This window comes from Osmia lignaria, chromosome 8, assembly GCF_051020975.1.
Source record: "Osmia lignaria lignaria isolate PbOS001 chromosome 8, iyOsmLign1, whole genome shotgun sequence".
Lineage (NCBI taxonomy): Eukaryota > Metazoa > Arthropoda > Insecta > Hymenoptera > Megachilidae > Osmia > Osmia lignaria.
The window spans coordinates 5,993,231-6,013,405 of record NC_135039.1 but is presented as its reverse complement, the minus strand read 5'-3'; the positions used below and the strand labels follow the sequence as shown (position 1 = coordinate 6,013,405).

The 20,175-nt window shown below is 43.3% G+C and overlaps 1 protein-coding gene across 16 annotated transcripts in view; it reads left to right on the top strand.

Moving 5' to 3' along the window:
• Positions 1–20,175, top strand: part of LOC117611402 (uncharacterized) — a 171,212-nt gene that overhangs the window by 92,290 nt on the left and 58,747 nt on the right. The gene's annotated exons all lie outside the window — the stretch shown is intronic.

Sequence of the window (20,175 nt, the reverse complement as noted above, 5' to 3'; positions counted from 1 at the left end):
CTTTGCTTATAAATACTTAAAGCTAATACCTTCTCCTCTTCCGTGAAGCGTCGTCCATAGATGGGTTTTTCCTCGTTGCGCATCTGGGCGGAAATCATCGCGTGCAGGGGTGTAGGCAAGTTTTCCAAAACTTGGCATACACCTACCTGCACGAGATGCTCTATTTTCTTGACGCGGTCCTTCGTTGCCATCTGCCGCCGCTTGCACTGCCGCGCTGCCTTCAATACCGCTGCCACGGCGCTGTAGATTCGTTGCTGCAGGGGCTTCTCCACGATGTTGTCCTTCAGCATCTTCAGTATATTACCTGCAGAAGGAAACATACAATATAATTACTCTGTAAAGGATATATAAAGTTATATAAAGTAGTGTATAGTTTGCATGTGTATTACTGCCATGTGTACCGTATACACAGTGTAATTTACACATGCAAACGAATAATATCGACAGAAGGTATGTACAAACTAGGGTGGCGCACTGAGATCGACCCTACATGGAGGATTTTTAGTACCTTCAGTTACGAGAAAGTGTATCCGATTTGGAGTACATCAATCTTTGGCGTCAAATAATGCACGTAAGAAATACATAAAGTAAAAATTTCAGTTGTGCATGTTAGCAGCATTGTATGAAAAGCAAGCATTGTATAGAATGCCTGGCGTTTTGGAACAAACTATGAAATATCCGAATTATTTTAATATTATATCAACTTTGGATTGATATTGCCTGGGCATTCTGTACAGTGACTGCTTTTCATACATGGCTAGTAACATGTACAAATGATAAAAAAGAGTAGAATGTTATCAATTTCCTTTCAGTAAGAAAAAAAATTGTATACATTTCTCTCATTTTAGGATATGAATGCGACAAGGAATGTTTAATGGAAGTAATTGAATTGCACCGGTTTTAATCAAAAACTTCAACTATTCTTTTATTTATTCAATATTTTTTGCAGTGTTGTCCTGCACTTATGATTACTTAACCTAATATATTCATACTTATTTCGTACCTTTATGGCCTTTCTGGGCTTCTGATCGCTGATGCTCTCTTCCAAGGACAGCACAATCTGTAATTGTAAAAAAGACTTAATAAAACTTCCCTTTAAAACATCATGCATAATATTTAATACTAACAACCAGTAATATATAAATTCATACCTGCGTTATGCAATGGCTTGTCTTCTTGTAGACTTAGTCTGCCTAAGTCGTTGCATTCCATTTCTACAAACAGCCAAAGAACATTTGTTAAACATACCAGTCTACAACTAAGAAAAATAGTAAAACCAAAAGTAATATTTTTGCATGGTAACACACTAACCTCCGGATGGTCTAGGAAGTGCTGTGAAGTCCACGTGTCCCACGCTGCCACACTTCGTATCCATTCCCCCAGTGCAGTCAGGTTTGCCTGTCACAACAAAATTAAATAACATTATAGAAGAACATTCATGTTAGAAGTATTATTATGTACTTTCAGTATACAGGTATAACTGAAAACTTACATTCATGTTCTTCTTCTGGTATTTCCATCCGGGTCTCTTGCTGCTCTATTTTAATAGAGGCACCCTCTGACACTGTGTAGTAAATATTTTCATTAACAATTATGTACATACGCTACACAAATTATGTACGAGTATTACCTGGTAAGTACAGTGTTGGAATTGCGGATGTAGTCAGCCTTTTCCTCATAAAGTATTTCTCTTCAAAGTAGCTGCTACATATCACCCGGAACTTCAGTTTCTCAGGTGGAAGCATTAACAAATTTGGATTGTCACATGCTTCCACCCACTGCATCATCCTCTTCTCGTGAACATCCTGATGTACTGCTGGATGCAGCCTCTAACGCTGCATACTTTCATCCGTTTTCTTTAAAGACACATTTTAGTAATTAAAATTAAATATATTAATGAAACACCAATGTGAACAGTTACTGTTTTCAGTAACAATTCTAAAAAATTCGGTACTTACTTCATTCCCATCTTCACCTGCTGTTGCTGCATTTCAGTAGAAATCATCCAAAAATCTGAAAAAAAACTCGGAAAAATCTGAAAAAAACCTTACAAAATATGTTGATAAATAATCGGAATAATAATACTAATAAAGATAAAAATAGTAAAAATAATAAAAATAATGAAAATAATGAAAATAATAGAAATAATGAAAATAATAATAAAAATAGTAGTAATAATAATAATAATAATAATAATATAGAAAATAAAATAAAATTGTGATACGTGTTCGTCTTCTCTCTCTGCCCACGCTATCGCTTTCAATGTCAATGACCGTTAATCGACATGTGCGCCACATTTCTTTAGTTTCTATAATTTTTGAAACAATTGAACATCGCCGCGACAAATTTCGCGGGAACAGGACGTCACGATATCTTTAGTTGTGTATGTTACAATTACTGATACAAGGTATCCATGTGGAGAAGCGACATCAGCACCTCCTGGTAGTGAGGCGTAAACCTAAAATTTGCATCAAAATCACAAGAGTGGAGCTTGGAGGGCCTGATCAAGAAGAAGGAAATTAATCATGGCGTCGATCGTGCAGGTTCCGGCGCGAAGAGGGGACCGCGTGAACAAAGAGGGCCCGAGAGGTGCTGCCGCTTTCGGTAACGACGCACCAACGAAATACTTTCGTTGCCAACTTTGTATGGTCTGCGATAATTTGGGGAATTTCTCCAACAATATATGAGACCAACCATTACTGTTAAAGAAAGACTGGCTATTACATTAAGATTTTTAACTACTGGAGACTCATTCGCGAGTTTAAAATATCTTTTCTGTGTATCAAAGCAAGCGATATCAACTATTGTTCCAGAAGTATGCGATGCAATAATCTAGGTACTTCAAGAATATGTGATGGTAAGTCAATAAAAGTAAAAAATAATCTTCCGTTTTAATCTATTTATTACAAAATTGTTAAAACATTATTTACATAATTGATCATTAATAATTTGTAGATCTTGTTGATCTTGTATTACATTTTGTACATTTGACAGCGCTGGTGATGAGGAAATTGTAGAACAATTATTTCCATAATTGCCCTCAGTTTCCTTCTTCTTACATTTTCTGATATAACGTAATCAAATAAAAATAGAATACAATACCAAGAGAAATAAGAAGTACAACTCTTTCAAACGGGTCCACCCCAAAATCCCGAAACCCAAAATCCCGACAGCCAAAGTCCGGACAGCCAAAATCCCGACAGCCTAAAATCCCGACACCTAAAATCCCGACAGCCCAAAATCCCAACACCCAAAATCCCGACATCCAAGATCCCGACAGGCCACCGTGGTAATCACGTCTTCCGAATTTTGGGATAATACCACGACAATTCCAGATGTAAACAAAAAACAGAATATCCCCCTCGAGTTGAACAGTAACATATTAAATTCGTTTTGTTGACTGTGGGGCTCCGTCCCTCAGACCCCCCAATATAGTACACTAACTAATACCAATACCCATTTGTAATATAAGGAAATAATAAACACAATTTATAAAGTAACATATTTATTGGTATTAATTAGTGTAGTTATTACACAACAAAACGAATTTAATATGTTACTGTTCAACCGAATATTTTCTATTTCGTTAAGTTTTCACCGTGCACAGTGAACGCGTACATAAAATCTTTAAAAAAATGTTTATTGACATTGTTTTTGTTGATGCGCTGCCATAATAATATTAAATATGATGTCTTTTAACTGTAAGAAACCACACAAAAAAAATCAGCTCGATTCTGACAGGAGTTACACTTTCGAATATTTATCATAAATCCACAAAACTAACCTAACCTAACCTAACCTTACAAAAAGTTACACAGAACTATCCTAACCTAATCTTCCAGAAAGTTACACGAAACTAACCTAACCTAACTTAATAATAAATGCCAATAGTAAATCCACAAATCTAACCGAACCTAACTTGACCAAAATACTTCGTACTACACCAGTGTGGCAATAGATACACAAAACTACTCTAAACTTATGAAAAATACTCAAATCTAACTTAACCGAACATAAACTTATGAAAGTCACTCAAAACCAACCGAATTCGACATAACCTAACCTCTCAGATATACACAGTACTAACCTCACCTAATAAAATATACACAGAATTAACCTCACGTGTGCAAAGAACCACAAAATCAAACCGACACAACCTAAATACCAAAAAGTAATTCAACCACGCCACACAACAAAACTATCCTAATCTAATCAAGAACACGGAGTTTTGGCAGTCGGAATTTTGGTGGTCGGGATTTTGGGCTGTCGGAATTTTGGGTGTCGGAATTTTGGCTGTCGGGATTTTGGGCTGTCGGGATTTTGGGCTGTCGGGATTTTGGGCTGTCGGAATTTTGGGCTGTCGGGATTTTGGGCTGTCGGGATTGTGGGTGTCGGGATTTTGGGTGCCACCGGTTTCAAACGAATCCTCTATTCAGGACGGTATGAGCGTCAACAAAAAACCGCAATACACTGCCTGTGTATGATTCTATGTATAACATAAAAAATAAAAATAAAATAGAATTCTTTCCTTCTGCTCCTTCGTCCTGGCCCGCCTTTATAACTCTCTCTATTCTGTCTCTTAGGTTTTCCCTCTTGCAGGCTCTTTCCTCCTCACGCCATACCAATTCCTTTCCCTCCACCTATATTCTTCTGTTGTTGTACACAACCCATCTTCCTTTTGCCCTTTCCTGCCTCGCTTTTTCCTTGATCAACCACTTCATCCTTCTTTCTTCTTTTAATAAGTCTTCATCCACCTCCACCCTCCATCTTTCCCAGATCCCATTCTTCATCCACACCATCTCTTTTTTCCTTTCCTCCTCCTCCAGCTCTGTTATTACTATTTTTCTCCCACCATCCCCTTCTCTTTCTGTGGCTCTTATTACATTTACTTTCTTCCCTAGCTCCTTTTCCAATATCTTTTTGGTGAAAGCTATGTTTTCTTCCATGCTCTCTCCTTCTAGCCCCTTCCAGTGTTAACGACTATATATTTACACAATTTTTTACGCAAAGGTATCACTTCACGACAAACATATACACCAGTTGGAACTTTCGATCCAGAGATAGATGGAGAAATCATAAGTGGCAGATGGAGAAATGATCAGGAAATGACATCGCTATTGCCGATAAGAAAAAATTCCTCGAAGAACAAAAGAACACATAAAAAATATACGTTTACATTTGGCCAGGCATTTTGTTTTGAATGACGCAATACTTTGGTAGAATATTTATTAATAAGAAAAAACTTACCTCAGTTAGTGTATCTACAGTTTGACTAGGATTGTCACGTTCGGATAAGAAACTAAAGTGCCACTTCGACACAAATGTTTTCTTTCCTTGTAACAGGATTTGATTTTTTAAACATTTTCCTTTGTATTCTCTTTCATTTTATATACCCAGTCAAATACACTAACTAATAACAGTAATTAGTGATAATCAGTATTGTATTATTTAAAATAAAATATAATACATATCTGATCCAGTAATTTGACTTTGTTTCTGTCTAGACTTTTCTCTTCTGTAGGTACCCATTAATGACTACATTTTGGCTTTAATTTCGGCTACAGGTCTGCCTACAATTGCACTTATTGTTCTCCAATTACACTGTCCAACACGAATTTTGTTTTCCAATAGCCACTGGGTGGTTTAAACTTCACCGAAGTTTCTTCACTAATCTGATTCCACGCTTCAATAACAGCTGTTTTTAGCTCCGAAATGTTAAAAAATTGTCGATTATTTGCATAAATATGCCGTACCATGATATCCCATAGATTTTCAATGGGATTTTGGTCTGGGGAGCATGCAGGCCATTTCAATACATTGACATCAAACGTTTCAAACCATGCTGTAGTTTGTCGGCTTTTATGAATTGGAGCATTATCTTGCTGATAAATCCATGAAATGTGATTGTTTGCATGAATAAAAGGCAATAAATGATTTTCAAGTATTCCAATATATTCGGCACTATTCATTTTTGAAGTTGGAAAAGCTAATCTGAGCTTGCCACAGGAGCAGAATGCACCGCACACGATAAGTGTCCCTCCACCGAAATTTCGTTTCGAAAAATATTTTGGATCTTTACAGAGGTCCCTCCAATATGAATTAAATCCACCTGGACCGTCCAAATTGAATTTTTTTTCGTTAGAAAAAATAACCTAAGTTAAATGAGGAATATTGAGTATGAAGCTAAAATCTCGATTTAAGAATATCTGAACTTACATTATTCCAATTTCTGCTCATGTTTTCTCGTACGTATTCAAACCTGGCTAGTTTGTGACGTTTCAGAAGTGTAGGTCGGACATCATTGTTTGTCTTGTAATGTTTGAATTACGTTTAAGGACACGTTGGACAGTCCAACGAGAAACGTCGAGATCACATTCCTTCACAGTTTCTTCACAGCTTTTTAACGTATTGCTCGCAACTTTAGCAATTTGCCTTTCAGTACGAGGGGATAACTTCTTCTTAGGTCCCCTTTTCTTATTTTTCCCATACTTATCGTTAGTAGGATCGCGTAAAAAATTCAGTACAACTTTATGAGATCGCTCGAGTTTACGTGCGATTTCACGTATTTCCATTTCTTGCTCTCTATATGCTCAAATTGCACCTTGCTCTTGTTCATTAAGGTACCTACGGTCTGGCATTGTATCAATTAACCAAGAAAACCCGTATTTACTAAAAAAATTCCAACAGAAACCCTTGAAGTGTGTTAAAAATGAAGCTGGTTTATCGATTACATCTTGACATATAAGTAGACCACTTCAATTAATTTCACCTAGAATCCATTATTTACAATGCTTTTTCATACCATATAATTGGTTTTTTCAAATTATTTTCTTACAGGTCGAAAATGTTAAAAATGTTAGTGGTGCTATAGTTATGCTCCGCAGTGTATGTACATTACAAGTTTGCATGATGATACTTTTCAAATATTCGGCAGTATGGCTCTGTTGTACCCTCAGGCGATTTTTGGGATTTCGGGTTCTGGAGCGGTTGAAGAATTAGAATTCACCGGTGTCCGAGTAACGGTCGAGAGTTTATTTCCAAAACGAGCTTCTTACAATCTACCTCTTTTACAATTGTTCGCTCTTTTTATAATCTATCGCGTTGTGTGGGGATGACGTGTTCTGCTAGCTTACAGAGTTTCGCTATGGGTATGTGCTACTGATTCGGACATTCCTTAGCCGGGCGATGCACAGTGGGGCAAAAAACTTACCTATGGACAAATCAATTTTTAGGCTACACTTTTCATTCGATTTGGACACTTTTTTTTCCAGCGGAAGTTAATTAAATTTCGAAGAAATTTGTGAGAGTAGATTTTTGAAATAAGTTTTTAAAATTTTGTTATTCAGCAACAAAATTGAAAACATTTTTTTTAACTTTTTCTAAACACGACTTTTAACAAGATTCTCGGATTTCTTTTTTAAAAAGGTTTATTGTTAGCGTGAAAAACTGTTTAGTAATAATTTTCAGTGGTTTAGAATAAATAAAAAGATTGGTTTTAATGTTATAAACGAATTAATGAACTGCATCCATTTTCAGACCCTCCAAATCTATAGGTTTGCTATAAAATGTTCCAGAAATTATCATTTGATTAAGATCAGTTAAAGATTGACAATAGCATACAATAATTTTTATAAACAAATGCACAGTTTGTCTATTTTTCCATGTATAGGATCAATTTTTTTTTCAGAACTAACTATGGATATCTTGCTTATGACGATTTATCTTGTATTTTATTGATGCACAACTTTGCTTACCTTAATTCTGTTGGCTTACGAAGGATCCAGAAGCAAGGCATTTGCTTCTGGAAGCAGTGGTCTTTCAGTTTTTTGGAACTGATGCCTCAGACTTCCCAAATAAGGATCAGCAGAACACAGGAAAAGGTTCAACAAGTCTTCATTCAATTTGGTTGGAGATGATTTCCTCGTATTATTTTCCCGAAATCTCTTTAGGTGTACCGGTTAATAATTCTTAATTTCTGCACTGGATGGCATTGGAAGCATGAGCATGTTCACGATCTATATTCTTTTGTTATTTTGTTGCTATGACAATACCTTTCAAAACGCCATTGATGTTCAAACGATTTTGTGTTAGCGTCATATTCTTTTTCTGTGGTAAACATGTCTAGTTTCAAACCAAATAAAGAGCATTTGCGGCACGTACTGCTTTTCTTGTTCAATCAAAAGAAAAATGCAAGTGAGAGCCGTCGTATCCTTGCGGAAACTTATGGTGATAATGTCTTAACACAAGACGCTTGTGTGCGTTGGTTCAGACGATTCAAAAGTGGTGATTTCGACTTGAAAGACAAGGAACGCACGGGCCAGCCGAAGAAATTCGAAGATGCACAATTGCAGGCACTGTTGGACGAAGACGAAACACAAACCCAACAACAAATGGCAGAGAAGTTGAATGTTGGTCAACAAACCATTTCCGATCGTCTGCATGCCATGGGCAAGATCCAGAAGGTAGGAAAATGGGTACCACATCAACTCAACGACAGACAAATGGAAAAGCGAAAAACAGTGTGCGAAGTTTTGCTCTCTCGTCATGAAAGAAAGTCGTTCCTTCATCGGATCGTGACTGGAGATGAGAAATGGATCTACTTTGAAAATCCAAAACGCAAAAAGTCATGGGTTGATCCAGGACAATCATCAACATTGACCGCAAGACCGAACAGCTTCGGAAGGAAGACAATGCTATGCATTTGGTGGGATCAGAAGGGTGTCGTGTACCATCAGCTTCTGAAACCAGGTGAGACAGTTAATACCGATCGCTACCATGAACAACTGATAAAATTGAACGATGCATTGATCGAAAAGCGCCCAGATTGGGCTAGAAGACACGGCAAAGTCATTTTGCGGCACGATAACGCCCCATCACACCCGGCGAAAGCGGTCAAAGATACAATATCTGTACTTGGCTGGGAACTTTTGCCTCACCCGCCGTATTCACCAGACTTGGCCCCTTCTGATTACCACCTATTTTCATCGATGGCTCACGCACTTTCGAAGGAACATTTCAAGAATTACGAAGATGTCAAAAAATGGCTCGATGATTGGATCGCCTCAAAATGTGAACGATTTTTTTCGGAGGGCATCCACAAGTTAAAAAGCAGATGGGAAAAATGTATAGTTAGCGAAGATGCATACTTTGAATAAAGTATTTTTTTCCATTTTCCCAATTTTCAATTGTTTCCATCAAACAAAGATTAAGAATTATTAACCGGTACACCTACCGATAAAATAAATCTTTATTTTTCGCCTCTTGAGCTTCTTCTGATAACTGCCCAATTGGTATATCAAAGGAATCAATGATTTTTGCTCCATGAATTAATCTTGTTAAAAGTCGTGTTTAGAAAAAGTTAAAAAAAATTTTTTCAATTTTGTTGCTGAATAACAAAATTTCAAAAATCTACTCTCACAAATTTCTTCGAAATTTAATTAGCTTCCACTGGAAAAAAAGTGTTTAAATCGAATGAAAAGTGTAGCCTAAAAATTGATTTGTCCATAGGTAAGTTTTTTGCCCCACTGTACGATGGTCGTACGATGACCCTTATGCTCGTTGCCAAGCACAACAGCTCCTAGAACAGCTCCTTCGACGACTCCTAGCGGGCGTACATGTAATTTGCCATCTTTTTTTAATCCGAGTTTGTCGGTTGCTGTATCTAGAGAGCGGGATAAAAGTAACGATACCGTAAGTTTGTACCATTATCACATTTATGTTAATTTTACTGATTTGTATTGTTGTCATGAGATGCGTAAGATATGTGAAATATATTTGTGTGATGCGGTATATTTGGATATTCGGCCGTGCCGTTCATCTCGGAATACTTTAAAATATATTTCTAAAGAAGATGCTGATCTTTATTATGAGGGTTTAGGTGTTTCGGATATTAGTTTTCATTTTCAATCGGTTAAGTGGGCTCGTGAGTTTAAGCATAGTGATCCCTTTGTTGCGTCTCACTGGCAAAAGTATCGTTATCTTGAAAATTTTCATCGAGAGATTCGTATGGCTTTGATCCAACCGAACAAGTAGAAAATGACCATCATCTTCTACCTGCCCATCACCACACCCAATATCCCTTAAATGAACGAAATCTTCTCGGGTGCGGGAATAGCACGGTGCCACATCTGCAGCTTGAGAGCGGCCGACACTCTCAAGCTGCAGATCGAATCCCCCAACAGTAGACATAATCTAAAAACCACAAAACCATTTTTTTTTTTAAATATTACAACTATATAATTAAAATCTAGCTTAACCAATTCAAACACAAACAACTTCAATTAAAAATATTTTATTACATAATCATTACACAAACATATTATCACCAACAGCATCAGTAAAAGTATAATAAACCTTTACGAAAATATTACAAGACAATTTAAATTCATGATATTCATGAATATCAGTAGCCGGCGGAACATCCCCAATATTACCAGGGCCAACCCAAATTCTACGAGACCGAAAATTCGGCTCAGCCCCACACTTAATAGCACATTCAGTCGCATTCGTATGAAAATCAACAATCGAAGCAAGATTCTTACATTTAGGATATAAAATATGTTTAAAATACATCTTAGGACTAATAACTTTATTGCGAATTTGAGACGTACCAGAAATAGCATTAACAGAGTAAGTATGCGGATCAGTATCCGGATAATTCTGAATAAAAAAATTAACAGCTAATTTCTGATCAGGATCAATACTAGACCTTAACAAAACCTTTGGTTTAATAGCAACATTCGCCTTCAAATCTAACTCCTGATCATAAAACTCTTTCAATACAAAATTATTCAACAGAACCTCTATCTTATTAACAATAAAAAAACTTATATCGAAGCGCAATAAACTGAATCAAATTAGTAGTAGGATTCGTCCGAATCCAATGATTAATCTCTTTCATTAAATTGTCAAATGAACCGTTGCCATATCTCCACGTCCACCCACAAGCGTCCTCATTTCATACGAATGCGACTGAATGTGCTATTAAGTGTGGGGCTGAGCCAAATTTTCGGTCTCGTAGAATTTGGGTTGGCCCTGGTAATATTGGGGATGTTCCGCCGGCTACTGATATTCATGAATATCATGAATTTAAATCGTCTTGTAATATTTTTTGAATGAAATTTGCCATCTTTCATAAATTGTGTATTAATGCTCAAAAGCGATCTGCCCATGCAAGTTGCTGCATCCACCTTTAGGCATATTAATTTGCCTTTTACTTCCTCTGTCATTTTTCTTCTTATTTCAATTGCTTGTTCAATAACTGCATCACGGACTTTATGTAAATTTACTTTTTCTTTTTGGAAATTTATCATTTGTATAATATCTCTAAACGCGTTATCATCAATCAAGGAAAGTGGTCTCCCATGTACTGTCACTAATCTTACGCATGCATCCATTACGTCTAATTTTCCTTTTTTACAAATTTTGCTACCACTATCATTATCATTATTTAAGCTGTCTCATGCCTTGTTTCTCTCTTTTTCTAACATTACGGTTGTAAATTCACTTGGATAGGAAACTTTCAAATGTTTTCGCAAATTCGTTGAATGATCCTACAAATATTGTTCGGGATTGGTGTCGAGTGCCCGTGAACAAGTGCGTGATCGACACGTGGTTGGCAGCTCGCGTGTACACTAGGGTGGTCCTTAGCTATAGGGGCCAAATATTTTTTTAGATCTATTTTGCCTTACCACCTTAAATTGTAACATTTGTTGGGAAAATGAAATGTAAAAAAATTCGACGTGATTAGAGACAGGGAACCCGTGCCGCATTAAAGTTAAAATTTCCAAATTTAAATGAGGCTGCCTTAGAATCACTAATAAATATTTTTTAATAGAAATACAGTTTAGTACGCGTATAATAATAATATTTATGTATTACTTTCAGAAATGTATGCAAAAATTCACAAATTTACAATCTCTAAAATTAGCAGATAATGCTGCGTTTAAACCGCTGTACATAGAAAAAACGTGAAAACCTCTTAAATAAATTTAAGTAATGTATATGTGTATAAAATCGTGTTCGAGAGTTTAGTATGATCGAAAGCCGGTTCGGATTGAAAGGATTGGCGGTGAGATGGTGAACAAAGAGTTTGTACAATCTGAATTTAACACTCACAAAACGTATATTTACAGGAACAATTATGTACACTATTTACAATGTTCGTTGAACAGTTTATTCGAGCTCGAGATTATTGAGAAATTCACGCGCGTCGCGTACAATTGAGATCGAGACGAGCTGTGTAAAAAACCACGTGTTGGCGCAACACGTGGCCACCACGAAATTGATATAATTTCGTGGATTTAGCGAGATTACAAACTCACGCAGTCGCGTAGGCCGTCGGCACTGTTATCGCGAGTAATTTTCGAGATTTTTGCGCTTGAGATCGATACAAAAGTATGAGAGTTCGGAATTACTATTTCGCACGTGGCAGCTTCTACTAGAAACAGAACGATAATGGCCGCTCAACCGGCCTCATCGCAGCGAGAACCGTTGGCTTTCTTCTCGCTGACGTTGAGATCACTTTCGTTGACTCGCCGCGTAAAGATGAGCGCAAGTAGTATAATTTTTGTACGTTTGTGAGATGCTCGTGTTGGATTATCATGGACTCGGAGAGTTTGCTGAATGCTGGCCACGCCTCATAATCACCCGCGAAGGGCGGAATCGTGATATCCGGCAATTTAGTCGGTGCTCGTCGAGCTGGAGATTGTTCGCGCGTCACGCGAAGTTTGGTAAACGCGACGCGGAATTTGTTGAGACGGCGTTTTATTTCAACTACTACGCCCATCTCAAATTCGAAACAATTCTCATCAATGTAGGGATGACCTCGAGATATGCGTGCTCCTTTAGGAACACCTTGTGGATGTCGTCGACCTGGTTTGAGATTGAGTTTACCTCGTCGAGGGTGGTATCGTCGATCATCTCAGGCATCTTGTCCATGATCTTCCTTAGTGTTTCCATGCGGCCAAACTGAGTTTTGACTTTGAATGCCAACTCCACAGGAAGGCCGATGGGCGATGAGGCTCGCGTGATGCGTTTCTCCACCGTTGGTGGAGGCGCCTCTGAGGGTAGATTTGTCGGTACGGTCAGCGTTGCTGCCGCGCCTGGCGTGGGCCAAGCCGTTCGCGACCCTGGCTTCGAGGCTTGAGGCGTCGCCTTGGCAGATCATTCTTCTTTATCACTCATCGCGATCAATCTTTGCACTTAAGTGTCACTGAGCTCGAGAGTTCACAAGCAACGTCGTTGCTACGCACAGCCCGTCACCGCCAATCCGACTCGAAGGACCAAACAATGTATAAAATCGTGTTCGAGCACCAGCGTTTTAAACTACATTCGTATTGTTTTAAAGTTACTTTTGCGATAGAATCAAGCATCACATCTATGGCTTCTTCTGTTAATCCTTTTCTCGAGAAAGCTGCCCTGATAACCTGCCTGCCACTAACGAAAGGTGGGATGCTAGCGGATGACTCTCGTCTCTGTAAGGAGATATTAATAGCGTGCAATTAGGTTTAAATACAATGGCGGGTTCTATGAGGAGTGATGTAAAAAGAGGATACCACGGTTGCGTGGGCCATGAGGATACTACGATAATACCGATTGCTTTATCGTTAATTATTTTTCTTAATGTTCGCAGGATAAGTGCGAAGGGAGGAAAAGCATAAAAATTTTTATTTTTCCATGATATAGTAAAAGCATCTACAGCTTCTGTAAATGTAAAATCTTTTACATTTCTTATTCAATTTAGATGCAAATAAATCTATTGGAAAGGAACCAAATTGTTTCTCCACTTGTGTAAAAGCTTTTTGAGAAAGTTCCCATTCAGAATCTATATTGATATTACGTGACGCTTTTGAGTAAATTCCCACCAGCGTTTTAAACTACATTCGTATTGTTTTAAAGTCGCTTTTGCGATAGAATCAAGCATCACATCTAATTTGATGATCAGAATGCAGAGTTGGCTATTGGACCAAATAAATTTAAAATTGTTCATATAAACAAATTAAAGTTAGCCTGTATTCGGCTAGACTAAATTTAAACCTTAAATAAAGAGATTTTAAATACCTGTAATTTGATGTATGGCTTAATTGTTTGTAAAATATGTTTATGTAAAATTTAATGTAAAAGCGCAATTTTTTGTAAAATTTATTGTAATAAAAGCTGTTTCTGTGGGAAGCATCTTTTTTGTGCAAGGGGGGAGGTGTTGCGATCCTCCCCGGTTTAAGAGAATATAGATGCGAAACATGATGTGAACCAGGCTGTATGAACTATGAACTAGCTTGTAAAGACAGTTGAATGAGGAAACTGAAGCGCGTTAAATTTGAATTATAAAAGAAAATCAATTTTTTTTGCTGTAGAGCATTTTCGCCCATATTTGTATGGACATCGGTTCACCATAATAACTGACCATCGACCATTGGTTTGGTTACATAATGTAAAGGATCCAACGACCCGAATAATGAGATGGCGAATTAAATTAAATGAATACGATTATGATATAGTTTACAAACCTGGAAAAATAAACTCAAATGCTGATGCGTTATCCTGCAATCCGCCAGATCTTTCTCAAGTGGAACAAGCTTCTCTTTTCTTCAATAACACTCATTCATTAAATTCTAAAGGCGTGGACAGTTTAGTCGCTTCTTCTTCTGAGGGCCTGCGGGGGAGTGTCGTACGCGCGAACGATTTGTCGCCCGTAGACTCTGGAAGAATGGAAGTTATGGATTTAGATGAGATTTCAAAAAATAATGAAAATTTAATAGCCACTGTATTCTTAATGCATGGAAAGGATAAAATAATGGAGATTACGAACTCAGATGATGATTCAGTTGAAAGTGATGAATATCTCACGGCAGATGAAAGAGAAACGCTTGAAAAAGATCTAATATATCGGTAATATTGGGAAGCGGATAGGCGTCACTAATTGTTTTTTCATTTAACTTTCGATAATCAATAACCATACGCCAACGTGGTTTACCAGAAGGACCTGGTTTCTTTGGAACCACCCAAACCGGTGAATTATAAGGAGAGGCAGATGACTGAATTACATTATTTTCAAGCATTGAAGTGACTTGTTTTTGAATCTCCTCCTTATGAATCGGAGGAAAACGATATTGTTTTGTATTTATTGGAATCCCATCTGTTGTTATAATTGTATGATGAAGTGCATTTGTTGAACCCAATTTTTCTGTTGGTAAATAAAATTGATAAGGAAAGTGGTATCTGCGGCTCATAAAAGAGGAGTAGATATCACAGCCATAAGGCGTAATGCAGGATGGGCACCAGGTTCTCAAACCTTTTTTAAGTTTTATAACAAACCGATTCAAGCCCCCAATCAAATGTTAAAATTTAGCAACAAACACATCATTACAACAACCTACGTTCTCTCCCACTATCTTTTATACTAAAGATCATCTTTATATGCGAAAAGATAACATAATTCACTTTTTCTCTAAGGATTATTGTATTTCATCACAAACGAGTTGGGATCTACAGGCTCAGGGTAAATTTCCTATTGAACAAATTGAAAAATATAATTTAAATGTTGGAGAAACAATAGTTTTTCCTAATGAAAAGTTTCGCGTGTTTCATCTTCTTATTAAGGAGTCTTCAACAGAGCAAGTAAATCCAGTTGATCTTGAGTGTTGTTTAACTTTTTTGAAACATCTTATGGATTCATTGAATATTAAAAGTATCAGCATTTCTGAAAATAATAATGACCCCGATGTCGCGGGCTCCCTGCGCTGCTGCTTCTGCCCCTTCCCCTGCCGTCCAGAGGTGGAAGGAGGCGGTCCCCCGGCAGCGCCCGCCAGGGGGTGAAGCCGAGCCAGCTCCCCGACGAGCTCCCGTCTGAAATCGGCCACGCTCCGCGCGACGAGGGCAGTGATGCCCTCCATGAGCGCGGCCATCTCCGGCGCCCCGGCCCCCACCTGGGGCGGCCGGGGCCGCGTGCTCGGTGGGGTCGCCCACGACCTGCCTCCCCGCAGTCGCGGGGGGCGACGGTGGACGCATCGGGGCGGGCTCCTCCGTCTCCTCTAACGTATATACCCTGCGGCAGCTCCTCTTCGGCAGGGCCTCCTTCTCCAGCGGTGACGCCGGCCGCGACGCTTTTCTGGTGCCCGAGGTGGCCAGGGCCTCTACCGCCGCGTCTCTCTCACGCAGCATCTCCAGCTCCCGTCGCAGCGTCGCGGTTTCCTCTCCTTGGGACGCTATTTTGGCGTCCCGGAGCTTCAGCTGGGTCCTGAGCTCCTCCACCTCGTGGTCGTCGCGGTGCCGTTGGGCCCTCAGCTCCAGCTCGCCCACGACCGCCTCCAGGTCGCGGAATGCCTCCCTGAAGGCACGGACAAACGTGCCCTTCAAGTTTTTTGAGCACCCCGCGACCTTCTGCACCTTTTCGGTGCAATCCATGGCGCGCGCCACGAGGTCCGGCGAGGGTTGGTGGCGCACCTCCCGCGCAATCTCCTCCGCCTCCCTCAGCCACAAGGACAATCGGCTTGGCTCGCGGGGGGCCGCGTAAACGTCCAGCAGCTCCCTAGTGGCCTGGAGTTCATCTCGCTGCAGCCGCAGGTACTGCTCCTTCTTCTCGGCAAGGGCCACGTAATCCTCCGATGTAGGGGGGCGTCTCCTCTTTGCCGCAGCCGAGGTGCTGGGGGTCGTGGGCGGCACCGACAACACCGATCCATTTGACTCCTCCTCGCTGTCCCCCGGCCGTCGCCAGAACCCCCTATCAGAGGCAGCAGAGGAAGCCCTGCTACCTCTGAAGGATCCCGCCGACATAGGTCGCGCCCTTCTTACGAGCGGGAGCCGCGCCTACTGGACCCCGGCTGCGCCGTCTCCTCATCCCTCATTGCCCTGAGAGTGTCAGGTTCCCTTGCTTGGTTCGTCATATTTTCGTCCCGTCCTAAGTTTTGTTTGAGGTTTGTAGAATTATCCATATTCGTCCCACGAGTAGGTCGGAACCTAGGTTCACCCAGGCAGAGCCGCCTTACCTGGGCAAGGCAGATACACCCGGGGGGTCGCCAGGTACCCCGGGGTTGGTCGCTAGCAACTGGTGCACCCACCAGCCACTCCTGGCGCTAACTTCTGGGGCACCCTCCTCACCGCGTGCCGCAGCTTGGGGTTAGGGATTTTTGAAAAGGTTGTCATCCTCGCAGGCCGGCCGGTTAAGGCAAGCCTCCCGTTCCAGCGAAACGTGACCACTGGATTACGGTATAATTGCTAGGGCACTCCGGGTTCGCTACCCGCACCAGACCGCCATGCGGCCTGGCCCCTGGAGAACTCAAAGACGCCGCTGCAACCTTCACCGCCTCTCAGCCCTGGGCCTTACCGGCATGGTAGTACCTTCCAGAGTCCAAGGGCCGTGGCCCCAGGACCCCGCCGGCATCGCCCCAAGTCCTCATTGAGGCTATTCCAGCGGCAGCAAACGCCCCCCTTTCAGTCAGGGAAACGCCCCCCTTTCTTTCAGGCAGGGGTTACCGTGTCTGTATTCTATCCCCCAGTCACAGGGGAGGTTTTGATGGGTTTTCCTTCCCTTGGTGTTTGGTCCGCGGGAGCAATTCCGCTCCTACCCTCTGTGTACTCCGGAAAGTGCACGGAAAGCATTCCCCTATCCGCCACCTGGGGACGCGTTACGTCGGGGTATCACCTCCCCGCCTATTCTGGATAAGCAGGTAGGTTCATGGAACCTTACCCTTTTTTTTTTTGTTTTTTTTTTTATACGTGGAGGAAATCTTCCTAAGACACCTCCCGCCCCCCTGGGGAGGGGCAGGAGGTGGTGTGGGATTTCTACCCACTAAAACCTCCACGGTGACCTGCACTGGGCTGCAGGGAGGGCCCCGGGACCTCTTACGAACACTCCGGGACTCCCCCGCCCTTGGCGCGACTGCGCCCCATCTCGGGGAGGGTCTGACCTTTGACCCTCCTCCACACGTGCCAACTCCGCCGACGTCGGGGGCCACACCCGACGCCGGCTACTCCTCGGGCCGCGTGCAATAACGACCGGGGCCCCAGCCCCGGCCGCCTGCGGCCCGGCGGCCCCGCGCCATGCTAGCGCCTCTCCCCGTCTCCTCCTCTTCTGGGGAAGGCTGGCGCCTCCCCCTAGTCCTCTTCGGGGGAGCCGATGCTCCCCCATTCTCTTCTGCCAGTGGGGGCGGTGGGCCTGGTATGTAATAGCTTCACGGCCCACCGCCCCGTCCGCCTCAGCTGCTGTTGGTGCCGTCGGGAGGCCTACCCCGACGGCACGTCCTCCTGCGGGCGGGGTCAGCTCTCTCCCGACCCCGCTCCGCTTCCTCCTTAAGGGCGATGACCTCCTCACAGAATGAGGTCATCGCCCGCCACTGATCCTCGCCGGAAAGCATGGCTCTCACTACAGCTTCCGGCGAGAGATCAGGGTCCACCTCGCACTCCAGGGCGTGACGGGCCCGCGCAAACACTGGGCAATGCTGCAGTGTGTGCTGCGCGGAGTTCCGCCCCGCCCCGCAGTGGTGGCATATCGCCGTCGCCTCGCGACCTATCCGGCACAGGTAGTCACCGAAGCAGCCGTGCCCGGAGAGTACCTGCGTGGTCCGGTAGGTGACCCTTCCGAAACCGCGGTCCCGCCATTCGTTGATAACCGGCAGGACCGCTCCGACCGCTCGCCGGCCGGCTGCGCCGCTCTGGATGAGCTCGCGGCGCCACCGGTCCAGGGCATTTTGCCGGGCCTAGTGCCTCCACTCCTGCTCGACCGTCGGCTCTGGCGGTGCCTCGCCCGTCTGGCGGTGGCCGCGCAAGCGCCAATACAACGTGGCGCCGGCCTCCGCCTCGTGCTTAAAAGGCACGACACCCGCCAGAGCCATTGCCGCCGCGTGGGAGACCGTGCGGTACCCCCTCACGACCCTGATGGCCATCGTCCTCTCTACCCCCGCAGCACAGCTTGGCTGCGACGGGACGCCATCAGGGCCTGGGCCCATATCGGCGACCCATAAAGGGCCATACTCCGCACGATCCCCGTGTAGAGGCGGCGAATCTTCTCGGTAGGCCCCCCGATGTTGGGCAATATCTGCCCGAGGGCGTTTGTTGCTCTTTCCAATCGGAGGGCCAGACGGTCGAAATGATCCTCGAAGCACCAGTGGCTGTCCAGGTGGAGGCCCAAGTACTTGAAGCCCTTGCCCACCTGGACTCTTGTGTCACCTACCCGGATCCAAGACTGGGGCGGTGGCGCGACCCCACGCCGAGGCGAGTAATGCCACATCGCCTCGGTTTTGTGGGGTGCTAACTGAAGCCCCAGCCTCCGGATGGTCGCTGCGACGGCAGCCACCCCTATCTCCATACGACGACTGGTCCTGCTTCAGTCCCGGTCGGTGGCAAAGATGTGGGTGTCGTCACAGTAACACCGCACACTTACCTCGTCCGGGACGGCGACCCACAGAGTCTTGTTGTACCCCAGGATCTACAGCGGCGGTCTCAAACGGGACCCCTGGGGTACACCTCTCTCGACGCCCCTCGTGTATATGCGTTCGTCCCGGCCCACATACATAATGTACCTATCCCATAGGTAGTGCCCTATGATCCTCGTCAGGTATGGGGGCGCTTCGTGATCGTTTAGCGCCCCCATTATCGTCCCGTGGGGCAGGGTGTTAAAGGCGTTCACTATGTCTAGTGAAACGCCCATCCCCACCCCGCCCCTGGACGTGGCCGAGTCGCAACAGGAGCGCAGCGAGTGAATTGCATCGATGGCGCTGCGCCCCTGTCTAAAGCCAAACTGCGACTCGGCCAGATCAGGGCCCACCAGGGATAGGTGCCGGGCGAGGCGGTCAGCTATCACCGCTTCGAACAGCTTCCCGACCTCGTCCAGCAAAACAATGGGCCGGTACGCAGAGGGGCTCTCTGCGGGCTGTCCTTCCTTCTTCAGCAGGACCAGTCGTCCCACCTTCCACTCCCTAGGGAATGTCCCCTCCTTCAGACAGGCGTTGAAGAGGCGCCTCAATCGCGGTCCAAGGACGCGCAGGGCCAATACCCAGGCTCGGCCGGGGATGCCGTCCGGGCCCGGAGCGGTGTTCCGGGCCGCCATACGTTTGATTGCCCCGGCCAGCTCCTCCTCCGTGACCCCCATTTCGTCGGTCCATTCGACTTGGACCGGCGGGGGGCAGGGGTGGTCGCCCTCGTCACGAGGGAATAACGTGTCCACCACCTGCCCCAGGA